The following is a 14,825-nucleotide window of genomic DNA, read 5'->3' as shown; positions in this document are numbered from 1 at the left end:
CAGGTTATTCCATTGGCCTGGACTGAAAGGAGGACAGAATTGGCCTTGAAAGGGAATTAGTGCTGACTGGAACCAGCTGTAGCTTCCATGGGATTGGGCTTGTCCTCCTTCCAGTTTAGGAGGAACCAAAACATGGGAGCAAAGCAGTAAAATGGATTTGATGGCAAGATGCTGTAAAGCCATTTGCTCTGGTTGGGTGAGGCTGGTGAAAAGGAGATAGAACCTCAAGATCAGAGCCAGGTCACCCTCGAGTTACAAGAGGCCACTCAGCCCTTCTTGGTGATTCCCATTAGTCCCACTCCCCCTTTATTTCGCTGTAGCCCTACCACATCCTTGCTCACGTCCATCAACTTCACTTCCATTCTTTTTGCCACTTACCTACAGCAGAAACAATTTATGGCGACCAGTCAGCCCCCTACCCCTCAGCACAGCTTTGGGACGTGGGAGGAAACCGGACCACCTGGGAGGAGCCCACGCAGTCACAGGGAGAACATGCAAACTCCACACAGACAGAGCCAGAGGTCAGGATCGAACCTGGGTCGCTAAGGCAGCAGCACTACCCGCTGCACCACCCCTAGAAAACCTGTCCTCACATAAAGCTGGATGAAATGGATGGATTTTGGCTGGGCAGGTCAAAAGCCACAGAGCAAAAGGCAGGTAAAGGACTCGGGCAGCAACAGGTCATCGCAAAATCCAACACGAGGGAAGATAGTTATGAAATATACATCCTTCACCTAAAATGTTTGCTGTGTTACATTAAATGTTGGCATATAGAACAGTGCAGCACAGGAACAGGCCCTTCGGCCCACCATGTCTGTGCCAACTATGATGCCAATCCAAACTAATCCAATCTGCCTGCAGATGGTCCATATCCCTCCACTCCCGGCCTGTTCACGTGTCTGTCTAAATGCCTCTGAAACATTACTGTCATATCTGCCTCCACCACCACCCTTGGCAGCACATTCCAGGCACCCACCACTCTCTGTTAATAAAATAAATGGTGAATTTTTTTTTTAAAAAAAACACACAATGTGTTTGAAAGATGAATTGACTTGCTCGTTATGTCAGAAAGAGGCAGGAGCAGAAATATTGAACATTTTTAAAATGGAAAGATAAAAATCATATTTGGTAATTTCAATGAATAAAAATTCTCAAACTAAGCCACTGAAACATTTTTGAAGATTCCAAAGCACTTGGGATTTACACAGTGCTCCTTACAAGACATTGGTGAGACCGCACTAGGAGCGCTGTGCACAGTCTGGGTCACTGTTATAGGAAAGACATCATTAAACTGGAAAGAGCGCAGAGAAGATTTACGAGGACGTTGCCAGGACTCGAGGGCCTGAGTTACAGGGAGAGGTTGGCCAGGCTAGGACTTTATTCTGTGGAATGCAGGAGACTGAGGGGTGATCTTATAGAGGTGTATAAGATCATGAGAGGTATAGATAAGGTGAACGCAAATAGCTCCCCTTCCCTGGGGGAAAGATTAAAAACTAGAGGACATGGGTCTAAGGTGAGAGGTGAAAGATTTAAGAGGGGCAAGTTCTTCACGCAGAGGGTCAGAATCAGGTTTATTATCACTGACATGAAATTTGTCATTTTATGGTACTAGTACTGTTCGAAGACAAATCTATAAATTACAAAAGAAAGGAATAACGAGATAGCGTTCATGGACCGTTCAGAAATCTGATGGCGGAGGGGAAGAAGCTGTTTCTGAATCGTTGAGTGTGGGTCTTCAGGCTCCTGTACCTCCTCCCCGATGGTAGTAATGTGAAGAGGGTGTGTTCCAGAGGTGAGGGTCCTTAATAATGGATGTCATCTTCTTGAGGCACCGTCTCTTGAAGAAGTCCTCGATGATGGGGAGGGTTGTGCCCAGGATGGCGCTGGCTGAGTCTACAACCATCTGCAGTCTTTTGCGATCCTGTGCATTGGACCCTCCATACCAGGCTGTGATGCAACCAGTCAGAATGCTCTCCATTGTACATCTATAGAAGTTTGTAAGAGTTTTTGGTGACATACCGATCCTCCTCAAACTCCTAATGAAGTATGGTGGTACACATATGAAATGAGCTGCTAGGGGAAGTGGTTGGGGGAAAATACAATTACAACATTTAAAAAACATCTGGAAACATGGCTAGGAGGGGTTCAGAGGGATAGGGCCAAACGCAGGCAAATGGGACTAGCTTGGTGGGCACCATGGTCGGCATGGACCAGTTGGGCTGAAGGGCCTGTTTCCATGCTTTACGACTCTATACAAAACACCTGCCCATGATTCAGTGCTTAGAAAAGTGTGACAAGTCACACAAGGACACATCAAGCAGATGACCAAAACCTTGGCTGAGGAATAGTGTGGAAGTGTGGGTGGGGGGGTGGGGGGCGGCAGGGGAAGAAAGAGATTTAGGGAAGAAATTCCAGAGCTTAGGGTCCAGGCAGCTGAAGGCAAGGCCGTCAATAGTAGAGAGCTGAAACCTGTGGATGGGCATTGGACCAGGACAGAGGGAGTACAGAGGTCAGCAGGGGACTATTGGGCTGGAAATCAGAGACAGGGAGGGGTCCCAGGCATGACGCAAATTGAAATCAAAGCAGCAAGTTTTAAAATTTAAAGTTTTTCCTAAATTGGGCTCAACTTCTTTACAAAGAGGGTGGTGAGTACCTGGAATGAGCTGCCAGAGGAAGTGGTTGAGGTGGGTATAATTGCAATATTTAAGAGGCATTTGGATACATACAGGGAAGGGAGGGGCTTGAGGGTTATGGGCCAAATGTGGGCAACTGGGACTAGCAGGGAGGATGCTGTGGTCGGCATGGACCAGTTGGGCCGAAGAGCCTGTTTCTGTGCTGTATTACTCTGACTTGGGTCAGCAAGTCCATGGCTAAGTGGGACAGTTGGGATTCAGGAATCAAGTTTACCTGGGATTGGCAGAGCGGTGAAGTACAACCAAAGGCACGGAGGAGGGTTTCAGCAGGAGCAGGGGCCGTGGTAGAAGTGGAGTGGATTGTGTTCATCTCCAGGTCAAATGTGGCTCCGAAGATGAAGACAGATTGGTTTGGCTATGGACAGGGTGGGAGCAGTGGGCGATGTGGACAGACATCAGAGGCTTCAGTTAGATGCAGGAGGGAGAGCCAGCTGGCAATTTAAAGGGGCGGGGGGGGGGGGGGTTAGTGGATGGTACAGTTAAGTTGCACAGATGAGGGATTGGGGGTGGGTGGGGAGAAACTAGAGATAAAACCCCAGGGGCACCAGGAGGACCTCAGGTGCCTCTCCCAGGCAAGACCTGGCTGGACACTGGCGGTGGTGTTGGAGGGTGGTTCTGTGATCAAACGCAGCAGGAGTCAGGGAGGGTCAGCATTACGTCTGTCACTCACGTAGGATACCATGAGTGACGTTAACATAAACCAAGGGGTCTCGCACCGTCAGTGGATCCCTGGTGGACCCCAAGCTACAAAAGATGGACCCAGGCTTAGGGAGGTTACAGCTCACTTAAAAGACTTTGAATACAAAGGATTTGCTGAGGCAATATTCAGTGACTCTGGAGTCAGTATAAAAGATAATTACCGGATAGTTTGTTTTGTAACAAGATTACCCAATTTAGGAAGAATCAAAGCTGCAACACCAAGCTGATAGAGCCTTTAAACAAATTTTCACAAGTAACATGTTCCAAATCCTACAATGATTAGTCAGACCACGATGCATCAACTGAATTCAATTTATTTCTCAGAACACCCACATTTGATTTACAGCCACTGGGTGACTCAGTGCTAATGCCTGCTCACTGCTAACCAACAGATTAAATGGCTTTTAATTAGAGTCAGGTGACAATAACATAGGTGGAGGCAGCCCTCAATTAGTCAGTCCCTCCCTGGTGCACCGGGACCGTAGGTGGAGAGGAAGCACAAGAACCATTGTCCCAAACCAGAGGAGGAAGAAGACGCCAGACTTCAAAACAAAGTGGGTGGACACGGTGGTACCAACTGGATATTGAAAGGCCTGGATAGAGTGGACGTGGAGAGGATGTTTCCAGTAGTGGGAGAGTCTAGGACCAGAGGGCACAGCCTCAGAATAGGACATCCCTTTAGGACAGAGATGAGAAGGAATTTCTTCAGCCAGAGGGTGGTGAATCTGTGGAATTCATTGCCGCAGACGGCTGCAGAGGCCAAGTCATTGGGTGTATTTAAAGCGGAGGTTGATAGGTTCTTGGTTAGTGAGGGAGTCAAAGGTTACGGGGAGAAGGCAGGAGAATGGGGTTGAGAGGAAAAAATAAATCAGCCATGATCGAATGGTGGAGCAGACTCGATGGGCTGAATGGCCTACTTCCACTCCTATGTACTACCCTGTGCACTTACCTTGTACAACCTCAATGCACTGTGTAATGAATTGACCTGTACGATCGGTATGCAAGACAAGTTTTTCACTGTACCTCAGTACAAGTGACAATAATAAACCAATACCCATGTCTCATGGGTGGGAAGGTGATGGATGAAACTTGTTACTGCCCAAGTCGTGGCTCCAATTGTAACACTCTTGCCTCAGAGTAGAGCTTTGTGGGCTCAAAACAGCAGCAAAAACCCAACCATCAAGGCTGGGGTGAGATGTCTGAAGGTCTATCTACCCCACAGGAGGCTGCAACAAATCTCCTGGCACCATCTTGTGGTGCAGCTGGTGAGTCCTCCAAGGCCTAGGTAACCTAACCACAGCTTCCTCATTGCCATTTCTGGGATCTTGCTGTGTGCAGTGGGGCTTCCATGAAATTAACAAACATTTGATCACCAAAGAAATCAGAGGGCAAAAGGTCTGCTGGTGAAGTGGACACGAGGTATAGTATCAGCTGGGATCCTAGCATGCTCAAGGGCCTGAATGACCTACTCTCAACTTTATGATTAGACAAAGCACACATTTATATAGTGCCCTTTACATTCCTTTCAAGATGTTGAAAAATGCTTTACTTTGGAGAGTGTTCACCAACACCCTTCAGGAGAGGGAATCTGTCATCCTCACCCAATAAGTGACTCCAGACCCACCAATGTGGTCGATGCTTAACTGCCTTTTGGGGGTAATTAGGGATGGACAATAAATGCTGGCATTGATTGTTCAATTGCCAGTCAGTGGCAAAGATAAGTTACTTCAGAGCACAGGATTTGATCATTCAGCTCTCAAGCATGCTCCGTCATTCAGCAAGACCAAGGCTGATCTAATTTTGGCCTCAACTCCACTTTCCTGCCTTTCTCCCCCACAACCCCTGACTCTGCTATAGAACAGAAATCTGTCTACCTTTGCCTCAGATATAACCAATGAACACAAAAACACAAGAAATAGGAGCAGGAGTCGGCCATCTGGCCCTTCAAGCCTGCTCCGCCATTCAGTAAGATCATGGCTGAACTGGCCGTGGACTCAGATCCACCGACCTGCCTTTCCCCCATAACCCTTAATTCCCCCACTATGCAGAAATGTAACTGTGTCTTAAATCTATTTAATGAGGTAGCCTCTACTGCTTCCCTGGGTAGAGAATGCCACAGAGTCACTACTCTCTGGGAAAAGCAGTTTCTCCTCATCTCAGTCCCAAATCTACTCCCCCAAATCTTGAGGCTATGTCCCCTAGTTCTAGTCTCACCTACCAGTGGAAACAACCTTCCTGCCTCTATCCTATCTATCCCTTTCATAATTTTATATGTTTCTATAACATCCCCTCTCATTCTTCTTAATTCCAGCAAGTATAGTCCTAGGCGATTCAATCTCTCCTCATAGGCTAACCCCCTCATCTCTGGAATCAACCTGGTGAACTTCCTCTGCACCACCTCCAAAACCAGTACATTTTTCCTCAAGTAAGGAGACCAGAACTGCACGCAGTACTCCAGGTGCGGCCTCACCAGTACCCTGTACAGTTGCAGCATAACCTCCCTGCTCTTAAATACAATCCCTCCAGCAATGAAGGACAACATTCCATTTGTCTTCTTGATAACCTGTTGGACTTGCAAACTACCTTTTTGTGATTCATGCACAAGCACTCCTAAATCCCTCTGCACAAACAGCATGCTGCAATCTTTCACCCATTTAAATAATAATCTGATCTTTTTTCCTTCCAAAGTGGATGACCTCACATTTACCAACATTGTACTCCATCTGCCAGACCCTTGACCACTCACTTAAGCTATCTATATCTCTCTGCAGACTCTCCACATCCTCTGCACAATTTACTTTTCCACTCAATTTAGTGTCATCAGCAAACTGAGATATGCTACACTTGGTCCCCTCTTCCAAATCGTTAATGTATCTCGTGAACAGTTGTGGGCCCAGTACCGACCCCTGCGGCACCCCGCTCACCACGGATTGCCGACCAGAGAAACACCCTTTTATCCCAACTCTCTGCCTTCTATTGGTTAACCAACCCTCTGTCCATGCTAATACATTACCCCCACTCTGTGCATCTTTGTCTTATGGATAAGTCTTTTATGCGGCACCTTAATGAACGCCTTCTGGAAGTCCAAGTATACAACATCCACCCGTTCCCCTATCCACTGCGCTAATTATATCCTCAAAGAACTCCAGTAAGTTTGTCAAACAGGACCTACCCTTCCTGAATCCATGCTGTGTCTGCCTGATGGAACCGTTTCTATCCAGATGTCTCGTTATTTCTTCCTTAATGATAGCTTCAAGCATTTTCCCCAACTACAGACGTTAAGCTAACTGGCCTATAGTTACCTGCCTTTTGCCTACATCCTTTTTTTTTTGAAAAAGCGGTGGCGTGACATTCGTTGTCTTCCAATCCGCCGGGACCTGTCTAGAATCCACAGAGAATTTTGGTAAATTATCACAAACACCTCTACTATAACTTCCTCCATTTCTTTCAGTACACTGGGATGCATTCCATCAGGACCAGAGGACTTGTCTACCTTTAGGCCCACTAGTTTGCTCATCACTACCTCTTTAGTGACAGCGATTGTATCAAGGTCCTCACCTCCCATCGCATCCAAAACATTTCTCCTTGGCACGTTAGATGTGTCTTCCACCACGAAGACTGATGCAAAATAGTCGTTCAAGGCCTCAGCCATTTCCACATTACCCAGTATTAATTCCCCCTTCTCATCTTCCAAGGGACCTTCGTTCACTTTAGTCACTTTTCCACTTTATATAATTATAAAAACTTTTTTTTTTATTTTCTGCTAGTTTACTTTCATAATCTATCTTCCCTTTCCTTATTGCTTGCTTAGTGGTTCTTTGTTCTTTTAAAGTTTTCCAATTTTCCAGTTTCCCACTACTCTTGGTGACTTTGTATGCAGGAGCTTTTAGCTTGATGCCTTATTTCCTTAGTTATCCAAGGCTGGCTCTCCCCTGCCCTTACTTTTAACTGGAACATACTTTTGTTGAGCACCGTGAAAAATCTTTTTGAAATCTTCCACCGTTCCTCAACTGTCCCACCACACAGCCTGCGTTCCCAGTCTACGCGAGCCAACTCCTCCCTCGTCCCGTTGTAGTCGCCCTTCTTTAGGTATAATACACTGGTTTTAGATTGAACTATTGCATCCTCCATTTGTATGAGAAATTCAATCTTACTATGGTCACTCTTTCCAAGAGGATCCCTAACTACAAAATCGTTAATTTTACCTGTCTCATTGCACAGGACCAGATCTAAGATAGCATTTTCCCTTGGTTCACTAACATGCTGTTCCAGAAAGCTATCACGGATGCATTCTGTGAAGTCATCCTCAAGACTGCCTCAACCAACTTGATTCCCTGATCTATGTGGAAGCTAAAGTCCCCCATGACAACTGCCGTTCCATGCTTATCAGATAGATACAAGATATTTATTAGTCACATGTACATCAAAACACACAGTGAAACACATCTTTGAGTTACTGAGAATGTGCTGGGGACAGCCTGCAAGTGTCGCCACTCTCCTGGCACCAACATAGCATGCCCACAACTTCCTAACCCGTATATCTTTGGAATGTGGGAGGAAACCCACACAGACACGGGGAGAATGTACAAACTCCTTGCACAGTGGCGGAATTGAACCTGGATTGCTGGCGCTGTAATAGTGTTATGCTAACTGCTACACCACTGTACGTGCATCAAATATTTCTTGGTTTATTGCCTGTGCCACTATAATGTTATTACTCAGCAGCCTAGAGACAACTCCCACCAGTGATTGTTTCCCTTTACTGTTCCTAATCTCTACCCAGATGGACTGAACATTCTGCTCCTTAGATCTTGTATCTTCTCTCACCATTGCCCCGATCTCATTCTTAATTAAGAGCGTTACCCCACCTCCCTTACCTTCCTGTCTATCCTTCCATATTACCTGATACCCTTGGATATTTAATTCCCACTCATCTCCACCCTGCAACCATGTTTCTGTAATGGCCACTAAATCACACCCCTTTATACTGATTTGTGCCACAAGTTCACTGACCTTGTTTCGAATACTACGGGCATTCAGATAAAGTGCCCTTACACTCATTGTCCTTTTAGAATCCAGTAACCTTTGTTTGACTTTTCTGTACTCCACTGTTCTCCTTTCTAACTTTTGCTCTGGTCTCTGCTTTGCTTCCCTCTGTCTCTCTGCATGGAGCCCCATCCCCCTGTGGCACAGAACTCAGCTTTCAAAAGTATTATTGCAGTTTCCAGTAGAATATGTCATGAGGCAATATCATCAACAATTTGTCCTGGTCCAACCACATAGACCCTACGGCCAAGAAAGCTCACCAACACTACTTCCTCAGAAGGCCAAGGATATTCAGTGTGTCCCCCATGACAGTCACCAATTTTCTTTTTATAGCAGGTGCACCACAGAAAGCATCCTGGCCAGATGCATCGCAGCTTGGTGTGGCAACTGCAAGACCACAAGAAACCGCAGAGAGTCGTGGATACAACCCAGTCCATCACACAAACCAGCATCCCCTCCCCTCTGGTAAAGCAGCCAACATAATCAAGGACCCCTCCTACCCCAGTCATTCTCTCGTATCCCCCCTTCCATCAGGCAGAAGATACAAAAGCTTGAAAGCATGTACCACCAGGCTCAAGGACAGCTTCTATCCTGCTGTTATAAGATCATTGCATGGACCTCTTGTACGATAAAGATGAACTCTTGACCTCACAATCTACCTCATTATGACCTTGCACCTTATTGTCTGCCTGCACTGCACTTTCTCTGCAACTGTGACACTACGTTCTGCATTCTGTTATTGTTTTCCCTTGTACTACGTTGACATACCGATGTTGTGGAATGATCTGTCTGGATGGCACACAAAACAAAGTTTTCCATTGTACCTCGGTACAATAATAAACCAATTACCAATATCCAAGATGTGGAGACCCCATCACTCTCCTGGCTCAAGCTAAAGTCAGCAGTGACCCTCCTTGTAGGAGTGGTTAAAAAAATAAATGGCAAAAACTACTGAGATGGAACGATGGGAGCCACACTACCCAACTAAAGATCACCAGTTCTTGTTGGATATACAAAACTAAACATGGTCTTGACTTGCTGACAGTACTCATCTCTAAACTTGCTTTTCAAACTTGAAACCAAACTACGGAGACACCAAGATCCACTAAGGAGAAGATCTTCTGGAGACAGCAATGTAGGTGTGAGCCAATTGCTTCTGAGGGCAATCTGTCGGTCCATCCGAGTCCTGAGGAGATGAAGGGGTTTCATGCACAGCCTGATTGAGTGATGGAGGACGTCGCAACTTCAGCTTTGAGCAGATCAACATTTTGTGCGTGTACAGCCAAGTGAAACGTGGACACTCCTGGGCAGCACAGTGGGTAGGCCGCTGCCTCTAGGCTCCAGCACTCCGGCTTCAATCCTGACCTTAGGTGCTGTCTGCGTGAGTTTGCAGGTTCTCTGTGTCTGCGTGGGTTCCTCCGGGAGCTCCAGTTTCCTCCCACATCCCAAAGATGTGTGGATTGGTAGGTTAATTGGCCGCCGTAAATTGCCCTGCTGTGGACACGGGTGGTGGAATCTGGCAAGAATTGTGTTCAGTTGCAATGTGTAGGATTGAGGTAAATGGGTGTTTGATGATCAGAGTGGACTCAGTGGCTGAAGGACTGTTTCCCTGCTGTGTGACCATAAGAAATAGAAGTAGGAGTCAGCCATCTGGCCCATCGAGCTGCTCTGCCATTGTAAGATCATGGCTGAATCGGGCCGTGGACTCAGATCCACCTACTGCCTTTTCCCCATAACCCTGAATTCCCCCACTATGCAAACATCTGTGTCTTAAATATGTTTAACGAGGTAGCCTCTACTGCTTCCCTGGGCAGAGAATTCCACAGATTCACTACTTTTCTGCAACACATTTGCAGAAAATTGCAAGAGACTTGCATTTCTGTGGCACCTTTCACATCCACACCACGTCCTAAAGAGCTTTACAGCTATTGATGTCTGGCCATTGCAAGTGATGTGGGAAACCAGCAGTGAGTTTGTGCTTGATATTTTAATGTTCCCATCCAGAGAGAGAGGAGAAATTAATTCTGACTTTTAAAAGTCTCTTGAAGCAGGGGAAAGGCCATAAAATGAAGCACAGTGCGGCCGTGACCATCACAAACCGGATCAGGCAGGAGGACCGAACAATGTGGAGGTGGAAACAATGCAGCAAGTGGGTAGAGGAGGGAGAACCGGATCTTTGTGGCACAGGTCGATCCTGATGCAGGATCGCACCTCACCAGCTCTCCTCGGTCAAAAGCCCATCAAATTCCAAAGGGCACAGCTCAACAGAGGACCTTCCACAGCCAAATTAGGACTGATCGTAATTCTGGGTCAAAGACAATGTGGGTCTACTGTCCTGGTGTAAAGCAGACTGCCTACAGAGCAGTCTCCAGCACCTGGAACAGTTCCTGGGACCTTCCATCAGACAGCAGCAGGAGAGGAGGGATACAGACGTATTGGTATATTATTGTCACCTATACCGAGGTACAGTGAAAAACTTGTTTTGCATACCAATCGTACAGGTCAATTCATTACACAGTGCAGTTACATTGGGTTAGTACAGAGTGCATTGAGGTAGTGCAGGTAAAAACAGTGCAATAAGGTGCAGGGTCACAACAAGGTAGATCGTGAAGTCAGAGTCCATCTCATTGTATAAGGGAACCGTTCAATAGTCTTATCACCGTGGGGTAACATTAATGAACTGGAAGGGGTTGATATTACTTTTCACTTTAAAGTTTATTTTCACTCCTGTCACCTCGTTTCTAACTGACATGTTGGTCAAGTAGTCAGTTCATGAATAAAATAGATCAGAATGCTGTTTTACTCTAGAACATTAGTAAGTTTTGCAATTGGAATATTATTGTCACATGTACCGAGATACAGAGAGAAGCTTTTGTGTGCGTGCCATCCAGACGTTCCGTATATCAGTACATTGAGGTAGTAAAGGGAAAACAGAGTGCAGAATGTAGTGTTACAGTTACAGAGAAAGTGCAGTGCAGGCAGACGAATAAAAATGCAAGGCCACAACGAGGTAGATTGAGAGATCAACAGTTCATCTTTATCATTCAAGAGTCTGTTAACGGCGGGACAGAAGCTGTCCCTGAGCCTGGTGTATGTACTTTCAGGCTTTTGTATCTTCTGCCCGATAGGAAAAGGGGAGAAGAGAGAACGCCCGAGGTGGAAGGGGGCCTTGATTATGTTGGCTGCTTTCCCAAGGCAGCGGGAAGTGTAGACGGAGTCAGTGGAGGGGAGGCTGGTTTCATGATGGACTGGGCTGAGTGCACAACTCTCTGCAGTTCCTGGTGGTCTCTATAGAACAATACAGGCCCTTCGGCCCACCATGTTGTGCCGACCTTCAAACCACTCCTAAGACTATCTAACCCCTTCCTCCCATATATACCTCTATCTCTTGAACTTGACCAATGTATCAGCCTCCACCACCACCCCAGGTAGCGCATTCCATGCACCAACTGTTCTCTGGGTGAAAAACCTCTCTGACATCTCACTTGAGCTTCCCACCCATTACCTTAAGCCATGTCCTCTTGTATTGAGCATTGGTGCCCTGGGAAAGAGGCGCTGGCTGTCCACTATCTATTCCTCTGTCTCAGACAGAGCAGTTGCCGTACTGATCTGTGGTGTATCTGGAGTGGATGCTTTCCATGGTGCATCTGGAAACCCTTGGCCCACTGTGACAACGAGATCTTAGAGAGGAGGAAGCACAACACAAGTCACACCGAGTGGTCCGCAGTTCGTCGTAGGATGTGCAGGGTGTCACTTCCAACAGAGAGAGTTGATTCTATGCACAACTCACACCAGTGATGCAGTAACAGCTCAGACTGAATGTCAAACACATCAGGATAATGGCAACTGGGACAAACCATTTCCACTCCTGCTGGAACACAAGGTAGTAACAGTGGGAGGCTGCCTCTCTGCCCATCAGGACTGTTTGTTTTCCCGTCTTATTCCTCACCACTTTAGCACCAAGAGTCTGTTCATCCCCACCTTGAACATGCTCAGGGATGGAGCACCCACCTCCCTGGCACCAGGGATTCCAGAGTGAAGAAACCTCTCATCTTCAGTCTCTCAACATGGAGCAGGTCCTGCCCGATCCCGGCAACATCCACCCGCACCGTGACACCAGGGAGCAGCCCTGAGCCCATGTCCCAGTGCTGTCTGCCCCATCAGCCCCTGCAGCCTCCCTGCTTCACCCCACACTGAGCCACATGGTGGTGAGATCCGGTTAGCCACCTCACAGCAGGAGTGCCAGTCGGGGGGGGGGGAAAGAGGGTGTGAGCCCTTAACCAGGGTCCTGCATAGTGGTGGGGGGAGGCAGGACTTGCGCTTCGTTTCCAGCACAGCATCTCTCCATTTACTCTGCGCTTCTTTCAGTACTGATCCTACTGGTGGTCTTGTTCCAGGGAATGGATCCTGAGCACAAGTGTAACCCCACCATACTTCCTGCAGACAAAGGGGCCAGAACAGTGACTGCACCAGGAGAACAAGTTCATCCTTATGAATCCATATAAAATTATGAGGGGCATGGATAGAGTAGACAGCCAGTGTCTTTTTCCCAGGATCCAAATGCCTAATACCAGAGGGCATGCATTTAAGGTGAGAAGGGGGAAGTTTCCCCTTTGCAAACAGCTTTGCTCAGTGTGCTGCTAACTCAAGTTCACTTAAAATTTTCCACGTAGGAATGTTCATTCACAACTCTTTCAAACACAAGTGGCAGTTTTCATCCAGTCCACCTAGCCAGCCCCGCCACAGCAGAATCTTGCTGAAGATCACCGACTCTCATTACAATTCGCTCTGCTCTATGCCAGCAGTGAGCACCTGTCTCTACAGAGTTTAAGTGCACACATTAAAAATACAAACATTTGATTCAGTGACCAAAGACAATTGAACTATATAATTGGTTAATATATCCCCACAGAAAAAAAAAACACTTACAAGGCTGTGACAAACTTATTCCCTCCTTCTGACAGTAGTTATAAAGAGGTAATAAATAAACAGAAAGGTGTTCCAGTGGGAACATCAGCCTGAGTTCCCCAAACTTGGCAATGGGACAAAGAGAGCAAACCTTGGTGCTGGGATGTTATAGCCTGCAAGAAAATCAAATTAATTCAAGTACACAGTTTAAATTTCCCCAACCAATGTACAGCAGCAGTTAAAAAAGCAGAGTAGTCACCATACCAGCTGATAATGTTCCAATATAAAAACAGTTATCCTGTATGATATTTTCTGTACAAGAGATTTTGGTATAGTGCTGCTAAAACAGTGAGAGGCTTCAACATTTCACCAGCTTGCTGTCAATAGGATAGAGGGCTCTGGTCTGGAACCAGGAATGTTCACAAGAGAAGAGAACTGAAGCCCAGGCTGATCCCATTTCTGCCTTTGAGCTGTTACAAAACCCTTCCTCCTGAACACAAGCTCACCCACCTTGGAGGGATGTTCAAGGAACACACAGCTTTAAGACAAGTCTTTACCACCTCACCAGATCAACAAGGTCCAAACTCAGAGCAGAGGGTTGCTTCCTTCAGCATTTGGACACTACGCAAGTGTTTAGCACGGTCCACAGCTCAGCTAGTAGCTGTGTGGAGTACGTCATCGCTGGCCCAACAAGTAGACATGACAGCTGGATGAGCATCTTACAACATTCACCTCCCCCCCCCCCCCCCCCCACACAGTGTCCTTCACCCACAGCACATTAAATAAACTCACACCCACTCCAGGGGACAGGACATCAGCTCAGAGTCTACAAAGATGCCAGTGTGTGGAGTCCCACACTGGTCTCCCCTTCACCAAGGACAAGAGGATCATTGCAAAATACATTCTGATCCCCCTGCACATTACAGCTCGTTTAAAGCACTTTAGGTCAATTTGAAATTCTAATGCTCTTATACACAAATTCCCCAACAAGGACAAAACATTCAAGGTCAGTGAACCGTGGAAATCAGCGACAGAAGCCCATGCATTCACAGCTCCTGGTTGACGTTATAAAGCACCTACCAGTGAGGCCGTGAACAATCGAACACTCGGCACACTGGATGGTTAGACTTCTCTGCTCCAGCCAGGTTTAAGCAGCATTTGAGACAATGCAGCAAAAGGCCAGCTCAGGAAGATGCAAACAGAGCGGCCAGCAAATTCAGCAGTCACGTGACCAGCACCAAACACCACAGAATTAACTCACTCAGAGGGGAGGGGGCAGGAGTCTCAGAGGAGGTAGGCTGGGGACACCGGACTAGCCTGAGGAGAGAATGTCAGAGACCAACACTACCAGTCACGTCCCGTCCCGTCTCAGCTCTGCACACTGGACGATCAGCAGTGTTCATATTCCTCTCAGTAATGCAGTCAACCAGCCACAACTCAGTGTGGCCCGTCACCATGGACACACACCAGGGAAGCAGT

General features: G+C 46.9%; 1 protein-coding gene across 5 annotated transcripts in view; it reads right to left on the bottom strand.

Moving 5' to 3' along the window:
• LOC127578297 (anoctamin-4-like) overlaps positions 1-14,825 on the bottom strand; it is a 113,346-nt gene that overhangs the window by 81,794 nt on the left and 16,727 nt on the right. The gene's annotated exons all lie outside the window — the stretch shown is intronic.

This window comes from Pristis pectinata, chromosome 15 (assembly GCF_009764475.1).
Source record: "Pristis pectinata isolate sPriPec2 chromosome 15, sPriPec2.1.pri, whole genome shotgun sequence".
Taxonomy (NCBI): domain Eukaryota; kingdom Metazoa; phylum Chordata; class Chondrichthyes; order Rhinopristiformes; family Pristidae; genus Pristis; species Pristis pectinata.
Note: the sequence above shows the minus strand (reverse complement) of the source record. Positions and strands in the feature narration are given on the sequence as shown.